Source organism: Carcharhinus amblyrhynchos, chromosome 3 (assembly GCF_965287045.1).
Source record: "Carcharhinus amblyrhynchos chromosome 3, sCarAmb.v2.hapA, whole genome shotgun sequence".
NCBI lineage: Eukaryota > Metazoa > Chordata > Chondrichthyes > Carcharhiniformes > Carcharhinidae > Carcharhinus > Carcharhinus amblyrhynchos.
Window position 1 is genome coordinate 85,543,922 of NC_137326.1, and position 18,322 is coordinate 85,562,243.

Sequence of the window (18,322 nt, forward strand, 5' to 3'; positions counted from 1 at the left end):
AATGAAGTGACTGTGAAATTCCCTGAGTCACCACACTCTGGTGCCTGTTCGGATCAATGCACCTAACCTGCACATCTTTCAGACTATGAGAGGAAACTGGAGTACCTGGAGGAAACCCACGCAGACACGGGGAGAACATGCAAACTCTACACAGACAGTGACCCAAGCCAGAAACCGAACCTGGGTCCGTGGCGTTGTGAGGCAGCAGTGCTAACCACTGTGCCACCCAACAGTTTAATTGGTATCACAAGCTTTCTGAGTGCTCCCCTTTCATCAGGTGAGTTCACCTGATGAAGGAGAAGTGCTCCAAAAACTTGTGATACCAATAAACCTGTTAGATTTTAACCTGGTGTTGTGAGACTTCTCACTCTGCCTGACATGGTCATACTCCACCCCCTCCCCAGCCCTGTCCGCAACCGCAACATACCCCATTAACTCCCCACCCCCCCATATCCCTGTCATCCCTCCACTCCCGGTCATACTCCACCCCCTCACCAACTCCGTCCGCAATCTCAACATACCCCATTGACCCCCCCCATATTCCTGTCATCCTCTCCTCCACTCCCGGTGGCAATGCTGGTGTCTGTTTCAGAGTGTGGCCCCACCTGAGACCAGCAGCATGCATTGGGTGCTGCCATTCCACTCACCATAAGCAGACCAGCCTCACAACCCCACTAGTGTTTCATTACACAGTTGTTGATGAGAAACCAGAGGAGCACTGCTGCAAATATGCTTTGAATGGTGCATTCAGATCGAAGCCATGAGCAAAGTGAAGGCAGACAGGTGCCATGCCTGATTCAGACTGGTCTAATATCCCTCTTATGTGGCACTTAACTGAGAGGAGCAAGCTGATTCTGACAAGTAGAGACTTTAATGAACATTCACGACAAGTTGGAGGGCCGGAGAACTCTGGCCTCCCACCCGTATGTTTTGCAGTGACAGGAGGTGGTGCGCTATTCACTGGTGGTGGGATTCTCTGCTCCCGCTGCTGTCAGTGAGACTTCCCGTTGAAGCCACCCCACGCCAACATGAAACCCGCAGGAGGGCGTGCGCTGCTTGCCAGCGTGAAGGGCAGGAGAAACCCCCCCCATGGTGATGTGGTAATGTATGCAAGTTCCTATCATGGATCAGCGGATAACCTGACCCTGTGATGAAGGCAAAAATTCCAATTTGATTTCCTGCCACCAGGATTCTGACTTTTGACTTTCCTCTGAAATTTCCTCTCCCACCTGCTATGACACCCATTGCTTGCAAAAGTGGAAAATTCCACCCAAAGCCTCAGTTTTAGAGTTATAGAATTAAAGAAGTTTATAGCATGGAAACAGACCCTTTGGCCCAGTTTGCCCATGCCACCTATTTTTTAAACTATGAAGCTAGTCCCAATTGCCTGTGTTTGGGCCCATATCCCTCAATATCCATCTTACCCATGTAACTGTCTAAATGCTTTTTAAAAGACAAAATTGTACCTGCTTCTACTACCACATCTGGCAGCTCGTTCCAGACACTCACTGCCGTTTGTGTGAAAAAATTGCCCCTCTGGACTCTTTTGAATCTCTCCCCTCTCACCGTAAACCTATGCCCTGCTCTCTAGTTTAGACTCCTTTACCTTTGGGAAAAGGTGTTGACTGTCTAGCTGATCTATGCCCCTCATTATTTTGTAGACCTCTATAAGATCACCCCAAAGCCTCCGACGCTCGAGGGAGAAAGGTCCCAGTCTATTCAGCCTCTCATAACCTAAACCATAAGTCTCGGTAGCATCTTAGCAAATCTTTTCTGCACTCTTTCTGCTTTAATATTATCCTTTCTATAATGGGTGACCAGAAATGTATGCAGTTTCCAAGTGTGGCCTTATTAATGTCTTTCACAACTTCAACAAGTTGTCCCAACTGCTGTGTTCAAAGTTCTGACCAATAAAACCAAGCATGCAGAATGCCTTTTTCACTACCCTGTCCACCAGTACCTCCATTTTCAAGGAGCTATGATTCTGTACTCCTAGATCTCATTGTTCTATAATCCTCCCCAACACACTACCATTATAAGTCCTGCCCTGATTCAATTTACCAATTCGCATCACCTTGCAGTTATCTAAATTAAACTCCATCTGCCATTCGTTAGCCCACTGGCCCAATTGATCAAGATCCCATTGCAATGCGAGATAACCTTCTTCACTGTCCACTATGCCGCCAATCTTGGTGTGATCTGCAAACTTAATAACCATGTCTCCTAAATTCTCATCCAAATCATTAACATAAATGACAAATAACAGCGAACCCAGCACTGATCCCTGAAGCACATCAGTGGTCACAGGTCTCCAGTTTGTAAGACAACCCTCTACAATCATCCTCTGTCTTCTATCATCAAGCCAATTCTGTGTTCAAATGACTACCTCACCCCGGATCCTGTGATATTTAACTTTATGCAACAATCTACCATGTCATTTTGAAGTCATTCAATTTCATGTACATGTAAGCGGGATTTTAATAAACCTTTTAAAAGTCAGATCAATCTTGATAAAAATTGCATCTATATATATTTAAAGATCTTTTCAAAAATTCATTTTAATCTCATTGGAGCCTTTTGAATTAAAACATCAAAGGAATCATATTCTTTGTAAATATCATACACACTTGAAGATCTTTTAAAAGTCATTTCAATCTTGCAAAAATATCTTTCACAGTCAAACATTAAAGTCAGATAAACAGATAAAAAGCCAAACACGTTTAACGATCTTTGCACGGTCACTTTAAGCTTGTTTTTGTAATGGAACAAAAAGTCTGGTAAGCCACGTGTGTAAGTTATATGCAACATAAAAACTTTAACTTTTAAAATGTCTGACCTTGTAAAGCTCCCTTCTGCTGCTCCAGGTGTCTTCCTGCAGTGGTGGATCTGCTGTTGAAGGGTTCGCTGTGCCAGCTTACACCAGCTCTCAAAGCATCCACATGAAAACAAGCAATACCCTTGAGAACTCAGTCCAAATTCTTGGAACAGTTGCCTGACACTTTAAGAAGCAGAAGGAAGCCCTGGCAGTGCAAGTTCCTCAGAGTGTATTGCAACCTTTGAGTTTCAATACAAGATCATGTGCACTGTGGAAATTGCAATGGCATTCCCGTTTTCAATAGCAAATTCAGGCCAGATGTGTATAGAAATGAATTCTGGGGAAACAATACTACAATTTTCAATCAGGACAAATTTGTGTAGATGTGAAGAGAATGGTAAGCAGATCCAGCAAGCATAACCAGGCTAACAAATTAGCTACAAATAAATGCCAGATATAGGTTAATGCAGAAAAATGTGATAAGCTACTATTTTTGAAGGATATATGGGGAGAGTACATATATACTACATGGCAAATCTTTATGTGGAACATCTGTTATTGTTTCTCTGGCCTTTATTCATAGAATCCCTACAGTCCAGAGGAGGCCATTCGGCCCATTGTATATGCACTGAGCTTTAGATAGAGCATAGAACTCAGGCCCATCCCCCTAACCCTACCCAATCCCCATAATTTATCCTGCTAATCCCCCTAATTTACACATCTTTAGGTGCTAAAGAACAATCTAGCATGGCCACTCCACCTAATCTGTACTTCTTTGGACTGCAGAAGGAAACCAGAGCTGGTATCTAAGCTTTCTTTGCAAATATGAGCCTTCAATAGCTCCAGAATTATCTTTAAAAATTTATTGGAATTCAAGGGTTAACTTAGTGAAAGCGCCGTCTCTTGAATGTTTTAACATTAGGTTGTCTTGACTCAGAGTAGGTGGATTGGTTTTAAAAACAGTTGGGTGAATGGGAGCCTGACTTGGCAAACAAAAAATGTTTGTACCAGAGCTGTCAGATTTTAGCAGATGGACTGCAGCGGTTCAAGAAGGTGGCTCACTACCGCCTTGTCAAGGAAACACATTTACCTTGAAACAAAATTTTCAACTTTAAAATGGTGGATGGGGTGCTGACCAAATGGATGCCTAGAAATGTATTTTGCTTTTTGACTGTTGTGAGAGTTGCCGCCTCTAAACAAACAAATTATCTTCCATCACATTCCTGACTTGTGCTGTGCAGTTGTGAAAAATCTTCTTAAATTAGGAGGTAACATTGCAGCCTTTAGTTTGCTTTTGCAGCTAAAGTAAATTCTGGCCAGAGAACCCATATTGCCCACATAACATGACAAGAGTGGATAGAACTGCAGAGTTTGCAAAGCAAGTTTACTTCAGTGTTATCATTATGTCACGAACAGGTTTGAGGCAGATCTGAAAACTCGAGAAGTATTTAACTTAAGCTGCCGTATGCTGAGACCAATTAGCACAGTGCATCATCTCTGTTTAATGCTCTTTGATTCTTAGGGGAATAACATCATCATGAGCTTCATTGATGAAACATCAGGTTCCTAAGTGATAAGAAGAAGCAACATTACTTAGCAAATCTCTTTCCCTGGCTAATCCAAAAGATTGGTTTTTAATAAATTGCATTAGTGCATTATAATAATGTTTTGAAATAAAACTGAAAGTATCCTTTGAAGCGTGATATATTTTTAACACTACTTGCACACTTCTGAAAAGATAAAAGAGTAGATTTGGTTTCATGTTAGTTCAGGCAGGGAAGGGATGCCTGAGTAACAGGCGCGAAAAATGTCCTGCCCCAATTTGCTGGGGTCCTCGGAATGGGTGGCTAAGGTAAGTGCACAGCTACTTTAACTATTTAAATCGGGCTCTAGTCATACTGAGAGGTCCAAATAATATTTTAGGAAACAACTGAAAAGGGCAGAAAATGTCACCGGCCTGAAACAATAACTCTGGGGGTGAACTTAACAAAAAAATTCTAAGTGCTAAATGAGTGGAAAAACGGAAGAGAATTTTTACTTTTTTTTGGGCGTGTTAAAATTTGAGTCTTACCACACTTTGAGGAAAAAAATGAAGAAACATCTGTTTCCTGCCAGCAAGAGGAAGGAGCAGGGCCTAAGATCAGCAAAAGCTGGCAGATTGAACCAGAGGGAGCCATTGTACCAATAGCATAGGACAGTGAGATCTGTCAGTAACCTTCCCCAGCTATACTTGGCTCCGTGGACAATCACATCCCTCCACTATTGCTGACCTCCATGGCCAATCCCCACACCCCCTCAGAATTGACTGATCACCCACCCTCCCACCTCCCCCTCACAGACACAACGATCGGCCACCTCTCATGTGCAATCACTCACCACCCCCCCTCCTCCTGCATGGACTGGCTGATTGCCCACCACCCCCTTCCCACAAAGACTGGTCGGTTATCTAACCTGCCCAATGCAGACTGGCCAATTTCTGGTTGCAGAGTGTACAGTGTTCTTCCCACCCTATCCCAGTGGCAGAGTGCACAGCTTTTCCTGCCTGTCTCCCCTTAGGCCCTACCCCCTTAAACCCTGGCCCTCCCAGTAGGTCCTCAACCTTAGGCCAGGCTGGCAGTGCCAGGGTGCCTGGTGGGCATCGTCAGGGTGCCAGACTGGCACTGCCCAAGGGACATGCCTCTGTGCCCCTGACCCCCTGGTGGGTCTCAATGGCCTCCAGTCCTACTGGTGAGGCCATCATGGCAAATCCCCATTGATAGGGACCATACATGACTCTTGTTAATGGGCACCTTCATCGGCGAAGCCGCAGAGGCAAGTGGACCTGGGCAATAGCATCCTAGGCTCACTTGAAATGTTTCAATTCTACTTTATATAGAATTTAAATATGACAATCAGCCTCACCCCCATCAACTGGTGGTCTAGATGGCATGATTGTCCCTTCTGTCTCTCATGCTCTCCTCAGAAGCTGTCAGACCTGCTGAACATTTCTAGTATTTTCTGTTTTTATTTCAGATTTCCACCATCTGCAGTAGTTTACTTTTATACTTGGATAGGGGGCTCCTCAAAAATAATTTGTGGTGATAATACACTGTTTACACTCTTCCCAATTATGAATCCACCAGTGAAATATTTTCTGGGCCCTTAAGGCTGCCCACAATACTGTGGTATCCCAGAGTTCAGTTGTACTGCCACAGCTGCTGGCCCTGATATTAATGAGGCCTGTCCCTAAAAATGGACCAGGTTACCCATTACCTTAACAAACAGGGGCTCAAAATCCCAGCCATGATTTTTGATTAGGCATTCTACAGCCTTCCCCACTCAATATTGGTTCCACAATTTCAGATCGTTGCCACTGCCTCCATTTTTTCTTCAGCATCTATTAGTGAAGATACTGGCCTTTCCCTTTACGCTTTCTCAAGACCCATCTTTTGCTTCCCATTACCGATTTGGTATGTCTTGAGCCACCTTGCCTTTTGTCATTTAATCTCTGCAGCCTTCAGTGCTATAACAATTAAACCTTTCTTTTTTCTTCTTTCACCCCTCCCTCCCTGGCCCCACCCTTTCACTGCTTCTATATATGCTTAAAGCCTTTCACATCTCTAACTTTCCCAATTCTAATAGATTTTTCCGGTCACCTCACGGTGGATTTTCGCACAGTGGATGTGGTAGGCCATTGGCTGGCGGCAGGGTCGTGCCAGGCTTGCCCGCCCGGTGGTCAGGGAATAGTGAGGGGTCGACATCAGCTATTCAAAAGATCGTGCCAGCAGTAAGTGCTGGAAAATCCTGCCCATTTATTAACTTCATTTCTGTTTCCATAGATGCTATCTGACCTTATGAATCTGTCCAGTAGTTTTTGTGTTTAGCTCAGTATTATTGGGGGCCCTCACACAGAGTTCTGTCCGCAGTTTTCACCTTTGTCCACTGTCTGCTGGTCAAGTATTAGTGAATGTCACAGACAGTCCCATCTGTACCAGGAGAACATATACATCTGCATAATTGAACTCGGGAAATGTTGTAGTGAAGTGGAAACATTGGGCTGCAATTGAATAACAGGATGAACACATTAGAAAGAGAGATAACTGATCACCTAATCACATTTCCGTATTTTTTCATCTTTAGGTCAATTTCTTGGCAGTTGTGGTTTTGCGTTCTGATTACTGTAGCTGATGTCATTGTGAAGCAAGACCTAAAATTTGATGTTTTGTTGGTTGATCATGACTGATTGCTGGCGGCTAAGTCACTAATGAAGCTTTTAAAACGTTTAATAAATTGGTTTTAAAAGTGTCAGCTGCTATTGCAAAATGAAAAGGCATGTCTTTTAAATATGATCTAAATCTGCATGTTTACCAAAGATGTAATATATTTAGGCAGCAGTGCTAAAGAGGTGTGTTTTGGAGGTTCATAAGTAGATCCAAACTGGAACTAGTTCTGAAGCATTATTAGCAGTGATCATGAGAGTATTGGAAATATTGTTATGATGCCAATCTGGCACTGAGTTGTTATATCTTTCACGGTTTGTTCCAGGTGGCCACAGTCACACATAAGAGAGTTTTTAATTTTCCACAGATATTTCAAACATCTGCACTGGCCATCAAGATTGCGCAGTCAAGATTCCACAGTTTTTGTGGAAGATCAAAGTCAGTGGCTTGCGGCTTCTTATGAGATTCATTTGGTTTTCCAAGCTTCACCAGGGTTAAGTGCATGAAAGAAAAGCTTGCATGTATTATATTGTGCTGATTATGGCTTTTAAGTTTGCAAACTAGTGCGGGAATAATAATAATCAAACACAAATATAAAGGAATTTAAATCCTTTCCACTGGCTTTCTTCCTCTCTAGTATTTGTCCCATAAATTAATTCGGGGATAAAGTTTAAAGTAGAGAAATCTACGGTTGAGGGAGATTGTGGAGGAAATCCTGTTTTTCCTGTTCCCCTTTGATTTTTCTCCAAGTGTTTCTGCTTGTAAATGTTTGTGTGTGTGTAAGTTTTCCTTCAGCTGTTTAATAACCTTGCTGATGCCTGTCTTCTGTCACCAACACCCTCTATTTAGAATGTGCATAAAATGCCACTTCTGCAGCTACAGAGTACATGTCAAGCCCCGAAGTCTTTTGACTGCCGGCCAGAATAGGGACAGCTGGCTTTAGCCCCTCCCTCCCACCTGCCTCTCCCCTGCCCTCCCCTCTGCTCCTTTCCTATTGGGTGAGCCGCCACTCACTTCATAAGGAAGCTCATACTCTATGAGTTCCACGGGGAGACCTTTTTTGATGATTCCCCGTGGCCATCATAACAAGCTGTCATTGGGAATGTTGTTTGCTTTTCTTGAAAATGATGTGCAGAAAATATTGGGACTCCAGCTGATCCAGAAGGGCCTGACTTTGGATTTGCTTTAAGATCAGTCACTGGGGGAGGACAATGGGATGGGATGGAAAATCAATGAAGGAAAACTGTTTAATTGTTGTTTGATTCTTCACCACCTCTCTTGTTTCTTTAATATCCTTTAGCGAATGCACACAAGCATAATTCCTGCTTCAAAAAGACTTTGGTTTCAAAATTAAATCTTTAGATCTAATGAGTCCTTGAAAAACAAAATGTAGCCCCCAAAAAATCAAAATATAGCCCTCATGAAAATCTCAAGAAGAGCTCTTGAAGAGAAGAATCATTTTGACCCTTAATTATATCTGAAAGACAGCACCTCTGACAGCACAGCATACCCTTCATACCACATTACAGTGTTAGCCTTGATTCTTGTGTTCAAGTCCTGGGGTGGGACTTAAATCCTGGAACTTGGTAAGTCAGACTGAGCTACAGCTAATACTTGTATGGGTTTGAAAGAGCTACATGATTTCAAACAATGTTAATAGACATTGTGGTGCTGGTGCTCATGTGCCATTTGAATCCCTCAGTTTTCTTGACTTTCTGGAGGACAGGAGTATTGTGGTGTGTGAATCAGGGGAGTGATGTACAATGGCATGGCAGATATGCTTTTGGGGATCAATGATGCACCACATTGAAGAATTCAAGTATGCATCAATAAGTTGCGTATGCCTATTTCTAGTCCATACAAGATTGAAATTGTTACCTTCAATTGCCCGGACCAGATAATTATGCAATAATCACTTGCTAGTACAGCCATAAGTATTTCTGGAAAGAAAGGAACCATGCTGCCGAAGCTCTTCATCTTGAAGTGTGACATTCTTGTATTTGTCCTGATGAGTGCGAGAGAAAAAGCTTCAACTTCCTGTTTCTTTTTTTTAGCAATACTCAAGTAATGCATTTGTATCAATCATAAAACTTTAAGGTTAATTATAATCTAAAATACTATTATCATGAAACAAACCAAATGGCTCCTGACTGTAATTATATGTAATGAAAAGTATTTTCACTGTCCTTTTGTTCATTGAATTTATATAATTATATATATGTCATACATATATCTTTTGTATATTTTCCAAAGTAAATTACTAAATATGATGGGATGATTTGCTTTTCTGTGCCTCCTAAATCTCGTTAATGATCTACAATGTAAAATCAATTTTTGTTACTTTTCTCTGAATCGGATTAATTCCTTTTTTCAATGCTGAAGTGCCCACTGCTAATAACATTGCTTATACTATTTCAAAAGTAACTTAATTCTTGTCTGTTTAATTAGCTCCAACTCATTTTGACATTGCTGCTCTACACTGTAATGAGAGATTGAACCTTTGATATACTGTTATATTTAGAAATTTTTCTTATTTAAACTACATACCCGCAGTTGGCAATGAAAGCTGACATTCTGAAACCAATACACAACACAATTTTCATTTTTACTTTTCATTTGTGACACAATCTCAGGTAACAACAGGCACATTTTGAATATTCCTTTTTTAATATCATCTGAGAACTTAAACATTCATTGTTTTAAAATGAAAGACATATTTTTGGTGAATGATTGTGCTGATGAAGATGACGGGTGTAGTTGCTGGAGCTGCATTTCACGAGGCAAGAACATTAAAAAGCCTTGGTGATAGATCCAGCAGCCTCATCCTCATTAATATTACCATCGTTGTGAGACCTTTCTAACTTTCTCCTTTACTACCATCATCAGCCAAAACTTCCTTTGCCACTTCTGGCATTTACTTTTCTCTAGGAATCCTGCAGTGATCAACTCACTTCCCAACTCCCAAAAGTCTTTCTATCATCCACTAAACACAAGTCAGAAGTGTGATGGAATACTGTCCACTTACCTGGATGAGTGCAACTCCAAAACTCAAGAGAGCTCAACACCATCCAGGACAAAGTAGCCTGCTTGATTGGCACCATCCACCATCTTCAATATTATTCCCTTCACCATTAGTGCACAATGGCAGCAGTGTGTGCCGTCAACAAGATGCACTGTAGGAACTCACCAAGTAGTACCTTCCAAACCTATGACTATCTAGAAGGACAAGAGCAGCAGAAAATTGAGGACACCATCAACTGGATGTTCCCCTCCAAGTCACTCACCATCCTGACTTGGGAATATATCACCATTCTTTCACTATTGCTGGGTCAAATTCCTGCAATTCCCTCCTTAATCACACCTGTAGGCGTATCTACACCACAGGGACAGCAGCAGTTCAAAAAGGAAGCTTACCGCTATTGCCTCAAGGGACGAGCAATAAATGCTGGACTAGCTAGTAATGCTAACATACTGGCCTGAATTTTCAGGATGGCCAGCGGTCAGCACTCACCAGCCTGACAGTCAGCAGGATCCCTGCCAATTCTGACAGTCCGCCTGACATTTTACATTCAATTAAGTTGATTGGCAGCAGGCTTCCATCTGCCCTTGGGTAGAAGTTTCACCTTGAAGAGCTGTCACTCAGTCAAATTGGCCAAAAGTTATCCAGTTGCTCCAGGCACAGTACTGCACTGGCCGCAACATATACCTGAGCCAAGTCTAGGAACTGCACTTCAGGTAAGTCATGATGTGTAAGTACCAGGGGTCCCAGAGGCAGGAGGGTAAGGGATAGGGAGGGAGGAGATATTGGTGTGAGGTATTAGCCCTTGGAGGGGGGGCGGGGGCAGGTGGAGAATCAGAGTTCCCAGACTCCTGAGGGGAGGGCTTTCAGTTGAGATTATTTCTCCTTTCCTGCCTGAGCTCGAGGAAATTCACTTTTTCTATTCAGCACCCTGATCCAAGCCTAAAAATTGAGGCTGGATAGGAAAAGGACCTAAAGTGGCGTGGGCAAGTTTCCCTGTCCACTCTGCCATAACATTGTATCTGGGTTGGGGAAGGGTAGGGTTGCAGACAAAATCACATGCATGCAATTTTACATTGTCACACCCCCACTCCCCATCTTAGAACCCGCCTGGCATTGGTGTGTAAAATCGCGGCTCCTGTAAGTTAATGTTTGAAAAGTTTACATTTAAACCTTCCTTCTGTAATACTGAATCTATTTTTTATTGTTTATTGTTAGGTGTTCAACCTGGATGTTGAAAAGTCCTCTTCCGATTTGGAAGCGATGTTCAAATTTTGGGACTCGAGCTTGACTCAAATGAGTAAATTGTAGCTCACCTAAACTTCAGCCATGGTGAACATGTGGGGTCAAAAGATCGAGAGGCCATGATTGCCAGTAGGTAAAGAATAATAAGAACTTGAGGATATAGATTCTTAAGACCATATTGAAGCCATGGAGGTAGTAAAGATGTAATTAGTCAGCCATTATACTATGATTGCATCTGTTCACACTGAAGATGCATAATCTTGATTAATGAGTACATCTTTAAAAAACACAAACCATTTTCTGTGTCTTCAGCGACAGTTGCCATGTTAAAACTAAGAGGATAGCTGGGGCAAAATATGGAAAATGTCTTCATCTGTCAGAAGTAGGTATGCCCAGTTCAGGAAATGTCTTAAATGTCCTAACCCACTTTTAACCTAAATATATCTAAAATCAATCAGACTCGATCAATCCAATTTAATTGGCCATTTGGATAGTTTTTAGGTATGAGTCATAATTCCATCCATTTTCTACTTTTGATAGTGGTAGCAAGTATTTCTGATGAAGCAATTGACAGGACATGAATGTGTTTAGTTTTCAATTGCAAGACCAAATTTCAGCAGCAGTGCAAAATTGATTTGATTCTGGCACAAAATGTAACAGGTTCATCACTATTTTTACACCCCATTATTTTTTCTTTCGGTGCCTCTTTTCTCCCAGCATATGATTTGTTGTTTTTCACTTAATTTGATTTTTATTGAGGTAAACGTATTTTGATCATCTTCCTGGAACAGCAATTTGATCCTCGCTAAACATTTTAATCAATTGTTTTTGTTTTGTAAATGAATTCTTAAGCTATGATGTCTGAACATCTACTTACTTTCAATCGAGTTGCTAAATTTCAGATTGGAATATTAATGCAACCTTCTTTGTCTGAAGGATCTGCAGTTTATAATCTATGCTATAATCTTGCATTCATACGGATTAGAATGGAAGTGTATGACCTGTGGTCCCCACATGATGTTTTCATTGGCAATAGAAAAGAAAAATGTAATTGTTTATTGACTGCAACCCTCACACCAGTCGTTTGACAGACACAACACCATTTTTCTTGAATCAAGCCATTCCTTTATTAAACAAAATAGAAAATCCAATCACTGCCGTACCCACATAAATAATTCTACTTTCCTTTACTGCCGCTAAAATTCTTCAGCATAGTTTTAAACAAACAATACTTCTCTAATGACTTCTAGTAAAGTCGTGGAGATGCCCCCATCTAATTGTTCTGGCCAGGCATGAATGGGGATCGAACTCTGCCTTCAAGCTAGGCTCCCTTCCACGATGGTTCTTCCTATAGATTATCGCTAATTTGGCGAAGTCTGGGACAATATTTATATCTTCCTTGGGACTGTGTGTATGCCTGCGTTCCTTTGTTCTGATAGATTATCACAAATGTCCATGTTAATGGCCTCTCATCTTTCACAGTCATCATCTCCTCCACCCCGTGTGATGGATGTTTGTTTACAACCATTTGTTCATTTCTGACACTGCAATCTGATAATGATCATTTTTTGAAGTCCAGGAACCTCCTGCTGTCTCATATCTGTGACAGAACTGCCTATGTGATTTATTGTAGTGTCTCTGTAATTTAGCCACATTTCCCATCAACCTTCAGTATCTCTCTTTTGCTTAGCCAATTTTCCAGCAACATTGGAACCAGGGCCATATGATGTGGGGTGAGCTGGGGAGATAGGATTTTCTTATATTCTAAATTAGAAAGAATGCAATTAAAACAATCTGCTTTCAAATGAATCTTTTGAAAAGGAGAAATATGTTCATTTGAGAATTTCTTCTACTCTCTGTATGACTGTATTCACTCTATTTCCTCAGCTTTAAAGAATTGGAAAAATGTCAATGAGATTTTACATGACACCAAATGAAGGATCAATGGAATGGGGCATTTATTCTGCACGTGCAAAGCAAAGAATGATTTAATAGTGTGAGGCTGTGCATGGAAGTCAGAGACCAGAGAGAAATAATTAATTTGTCAACATCATGCCACCTGCATTAAAGGCATCAAACCAAACCGGAGTGGGCCGACTGGGTGACAAGAACTATTCTTTGATAACATGGCTGGTGATGCTGGTATACGACCTACACACAGGAGGGCATTTATAATGTAAGAACGTGTCTTACCATGAAGCTGTCTAATTAGATATACCATTGTTCCTTGTGCAAAATGATAATCTTGTAATCTGGAGAGGGCTACACCACTCATTCAATATATTTCAATCGCTTCACCCCTCACTCTTCTAAACTCCATATGGAACAACCCCATCCTGTCCAACCTTTCCTCAAAAGGCAACCCACTCATTCCAGCTATCAATCTAGTAAATCTCTTCTGAATTGCCCCCAACACATTTGCATCTTTCCTTAAATAAGGAGGCCAAGACTCTATACAATATTTGAGATGAAGTCTCATCAATACCTGAAGCATAATGCCCATACATTATGATCTATTCCTGTCACAATGAACAATAGCATTGGCCTTCTTAATTATGTGCTGTACCTACATGCTTCTTTTTTGTGATTTATGCATTTGAACACATAGATCCCTCTGCACCTCAGAATGCTGCAGTTGTTATCCATTTAAGTAAACTTCTTTTCTTCCTGCTGAAGTGAACAACTTCATACTTTTCCGTATCATAGTTCATCTGCCAGGTTTTTGCCCATTCACTCAACCTATCTGAATCTGTCTGCAAATGGATGCTTGAACATTGGTCTGCTCAATTTTGTAATAATACTGTTAGCTAACCAATGTCACCTCCTTGTTTTTCAATTCAAATATTCTATATGCAAAACTCAGAAACACATTCATCTTTTTTGTAGAAGCAATGTACTGCTGGAAAACACATTCATCTTTTTTGTGACTTTTCTACTTGCTTTAGAATCTCTTCAATATTGCTGCCCCAGATCTTTCTTTCTTCCATTGTTATCAATTAAGTTCTTATTTACATCAAGTTATTTTCCACAAGATATACTTTCATCTGATAATATGTAATACCTGGAATTTTCTGTCTTTCAGTACTCTTCAATATAATTGGTTATCATCAAGAACCTCAATATGGGAAGGTCTTATGGCACAGTGGGTAACATTCCTACCTCCAAGCCAGGAGCTCTGGGATCAAGACCCAGCCAGGACTAGATGGGCGAGGAAGGTGCATTCATAATGCGGTCAAACAGGTTTAGGGTGATGGGAAGATGAGAGACACCTGATCAGCCATGCTTGGTGTGGAGTTATGCCCCTCAAGCTATCAGCCTCTGATGGCAGACTAGCAACCTGTTCTAGGAATTATTAGCTACAAAAACAGATTGAAACAAACCACTCTGTGCAGGACAAAAATCAGAAATAGAAAATGCTCCATAAGTTTATAATAACCAATAACTTTTGTGTCTGATTTCAAATTATTTACATTACTGGGTAAACAAATGATCATCACCACAGATGCTTAGGAAACTCACTTCGGAAATTATTCATATCTTGTTGCTTGTAAAACTCTCATTCACTCCGCTTTTTTTGCTTGAACTTGGCTCTTACCTTCCCTTTCAATCATATCTGTGAAGCTTTACCAGAACTAAATCTTTCTTTAGAAATGAGTTTCTGCAAACTACTTAGATGTTCCCATAAGCTGTTTTCTACCTGAACTAATTCTGATGTACTTGCTGGTAGAAATAGATTTCCAACTTATCACAAACCACAAATCAATATTGTAGATGGGTCCCACTGGTTACAGAAACAGCACAATTCTGATTTCCATGTAATGGTAATTTTACACTGTGACAGTAAGTTGTTTGATAATACTGCGCCTCTGAGTGCACCAGTTTCCTCCCACATTCTGACAGATGTATTGGTTAAGTGCATTGACCCAAATAGGCACCAGATGTAGCGACTCGGGGAATTTCACAGTAATTTTATTGCAGTGTTAATATAAGCCTTACATATGACTAATAAATAAACTTTAACTTCATGTTTATTTTTAATCTGGTCCAATGCAGTCTCCTGGGGATTTATGATACTCTTGAGATTGCTGAGCGGAGTATGATTGACAGGTTGACAGGTCAGGTAATGCACGGAAACAGTTATTTTTCTACAGAAAAGTACAAATTGTTAGTTTTGGTTTAGTTGTTGGTAGAAGCTGGCGGAAGAATGCAGTGTGGTTCTATCTCTCCCTCTCTACAGAAGTTTTTTTGAAAGTTCCAGGACTGGGAGGCAGCAGAGATTTCTTCCAATATTCAAAACAGCAGGTATTAAAAAGCTGACAATCCAGCATCACGTGAGCATACTTGTTTTCTTGTGCCAAGTTTGTGGGATGTTGTTTGACTTGGAATATCATAGATAGCTAACTGTTAAGGTTTATAGTATATCATGTTTGGTTCTTAGAATTGGTAAAAGTTATGCTAAATCTTTCTATTATATTTTAACTGTGTTCTTAAATAAGTTTTGTTTGATAAAAGCTTCCTAAAGGGCCACTTGAACCATACCTGGAGTAAAACATCTTATGTTCACCAATGCCAAAATCAACTGTAAAACATAGCATCTGGGCTAACTTCATAAAACACCTTGCCATTTCTGGCCTGGGTCTTCACAGTTGAAATTCCATCCCAGACACCTTATGATAAGGTAAACTGATTTGGCAAATGTCCAATATCTAAAATAAAAAATAATAAATACAGGCAAATTCGTGATATAAATAAATGTTCCTGTTTTTGTATTGGTGTAACCCAGCATAATTCAACAGTATTTAGAGTGATGGTTTAAAATTAAAAAGGACTGTGTCGAAATTGCAATGTTATGGATTCCATAGGGAAACTGGTTGGAATAAGAAGTATTGACTCCTCCTTCTCAACCATCCCAGAAAACTGGTGAATAAGAAGAAAGATAGTCTGTTATGGTTTGGAAGAGATTATATTAATGACCTAGGTTTTAATTTGGAAATAACAGCCAGGTTATCTGTGCTCACCATTGCTAAAGAGTACATTATTAACATCATGTTGATGCAAGTAAGTTTTCAAGACACATCTGTGAAAGCATTTAGATTGAAAGGCTAGCTGTCTACCTGACTTGTGAGTGAAAAGTGTATTTGGCATAATTAACATATACCAGGGGCAATTGTCTTCTTCGAACAACAGAAAATCAATCATGCACATCTGCATGTATGAAATTAAAGATGTGGGTGTTCTCAGATAGGCACAATAGAAAGTCAGTGATATCATCTGTGTACACTATGTATAGATGTTAATGCTAATTTATTGTGGCACATGCTAACATTCACTAGACGAGTGTATTTTGTCTTGAGGTCTTGCCTGGCACATTCCGTTAATTAGTCTAACAGGGATAATAGTGAAACTAAAATAGCATCAAAATGTAAAATAGAAAGTTAGAAGGGAATGTGCAAGCGCATGTTACAAAATTAAACACAAAAGAAGATAAGTTTTACAAGAACAGCGAAAGAACACAGACAAAATTCTGTACATTCAAGCTTAATACTTGGAGTAGGATTTGTCCAATGTTTGCTGTTGTTTATTTACTCTAACCGTTTGTCTTTCACTAGTCCTCCAAGAAGAAATTGCAATTTCAATACTTCAGGTGGAATTCTCTTATTTTGAGACTAAGTGAGTGATGGGTGGCACTGGTGGCACCTGTTGCCCTGGTCAGAATATTGGGATGTCGTGCCAGATTCTGCAGTTCATTAACTATGGTCAAGCGAGTTCATCTGTGAATCTTCTGTGGGCTGGCAGCTGATTCAACTGCTCATCCTCACTCAGCTGGTGGGTTTGAAGTTCCTGGTACCATATTTAAGTGCAGTCCTGCACATTCATCTCACTTTCCCCAGCCCACCCGATTTCATGCAGACAATGTATTAAGGCTCAAGCCAGAAATTCCAAGGTGTTTTATGAAGTTAGGCTAGGATCCTAAGTTTTGCATTTAATTTTGGCATTGGTGTGCGCAAGGTGTTCACTCCAGGTATGATTCAAGTGACCCACAAGAAAGTTTTTATTAAACGTAGTTTATTTAAGAACACAGAATTTAACAAAAAGAATTAGCATGACGTTCACCAATTACAATACTTAAACATGACACAGTATAATTCTTAACAGCTAGCTATATCTGCTGTTCCAATTTAAAGCAGTACCCCATAGACATACACCCTTCTTCAGAATTAGTTAGCACAGAAAAAAATATGCTCACGTGATGCTAGGTTTCCAGCTTTTTAACACTTCCAGACAGAAATCCGAACAGCAGCTTTCAGGAAAGAGAACATCCTCAAGACAGCACAACAGAGAAGTAAACCTAGACTGCGATTCTCCCATTGCAATCTACAACTTTTCTGTAGGGCTGTGGTGGGAGACGCGTGTCTGTGGCCTTGAACTGGGATTTGCACATGCCCCAAGAAAGCATGCACATCTCCCAGTGCTGGCAAACAGTCGCCAGCCAGACCACACTGGAAACTGGCGGGAAGGCAGGTAAATCTTTTCTGCCTGTATTTTAAATATGTATATGTGTTCATTATTGGAACCTTTCAGATCCCAATTGAATCTCCCACTCTGCCAGGAGTAATTCATCCCAGGGAACTAACGAGAGACCCCACCAGAATGAAAGGGAGGCAATCGGGCCCCCCAGGGTCAGGCAGAGGTGAGTGGAGCCCCCGGGAAAGGGCACCCTGGCAGTGCCAGCTTGTGCACCCAGCAATGCCCAAGGGGCAAAGTGCCCATGTCCAGGAAGCACAGCTGCACTGCCCAGCAATTGGGCAATGCCAAGGGAGCGGAGCCTACTATGGGCAGGGCGTCGTGCGATCAGTGGGGGTGGGGTATCCCGATGCCATGCTGCATTGGGACCAGTCTGTCCTGGAAGGAGGGCAGCGATTGGGGCAGGCTTGTGGAGGTGGTCTGCCAGGATGGGTTGCCTTCGGGAGGGGTCTGACCCTCAGTGGGGTGGGGCCGGACATTGGATTGATCCAGGATGGGGAGGAGTGGGGATCGGGGCTG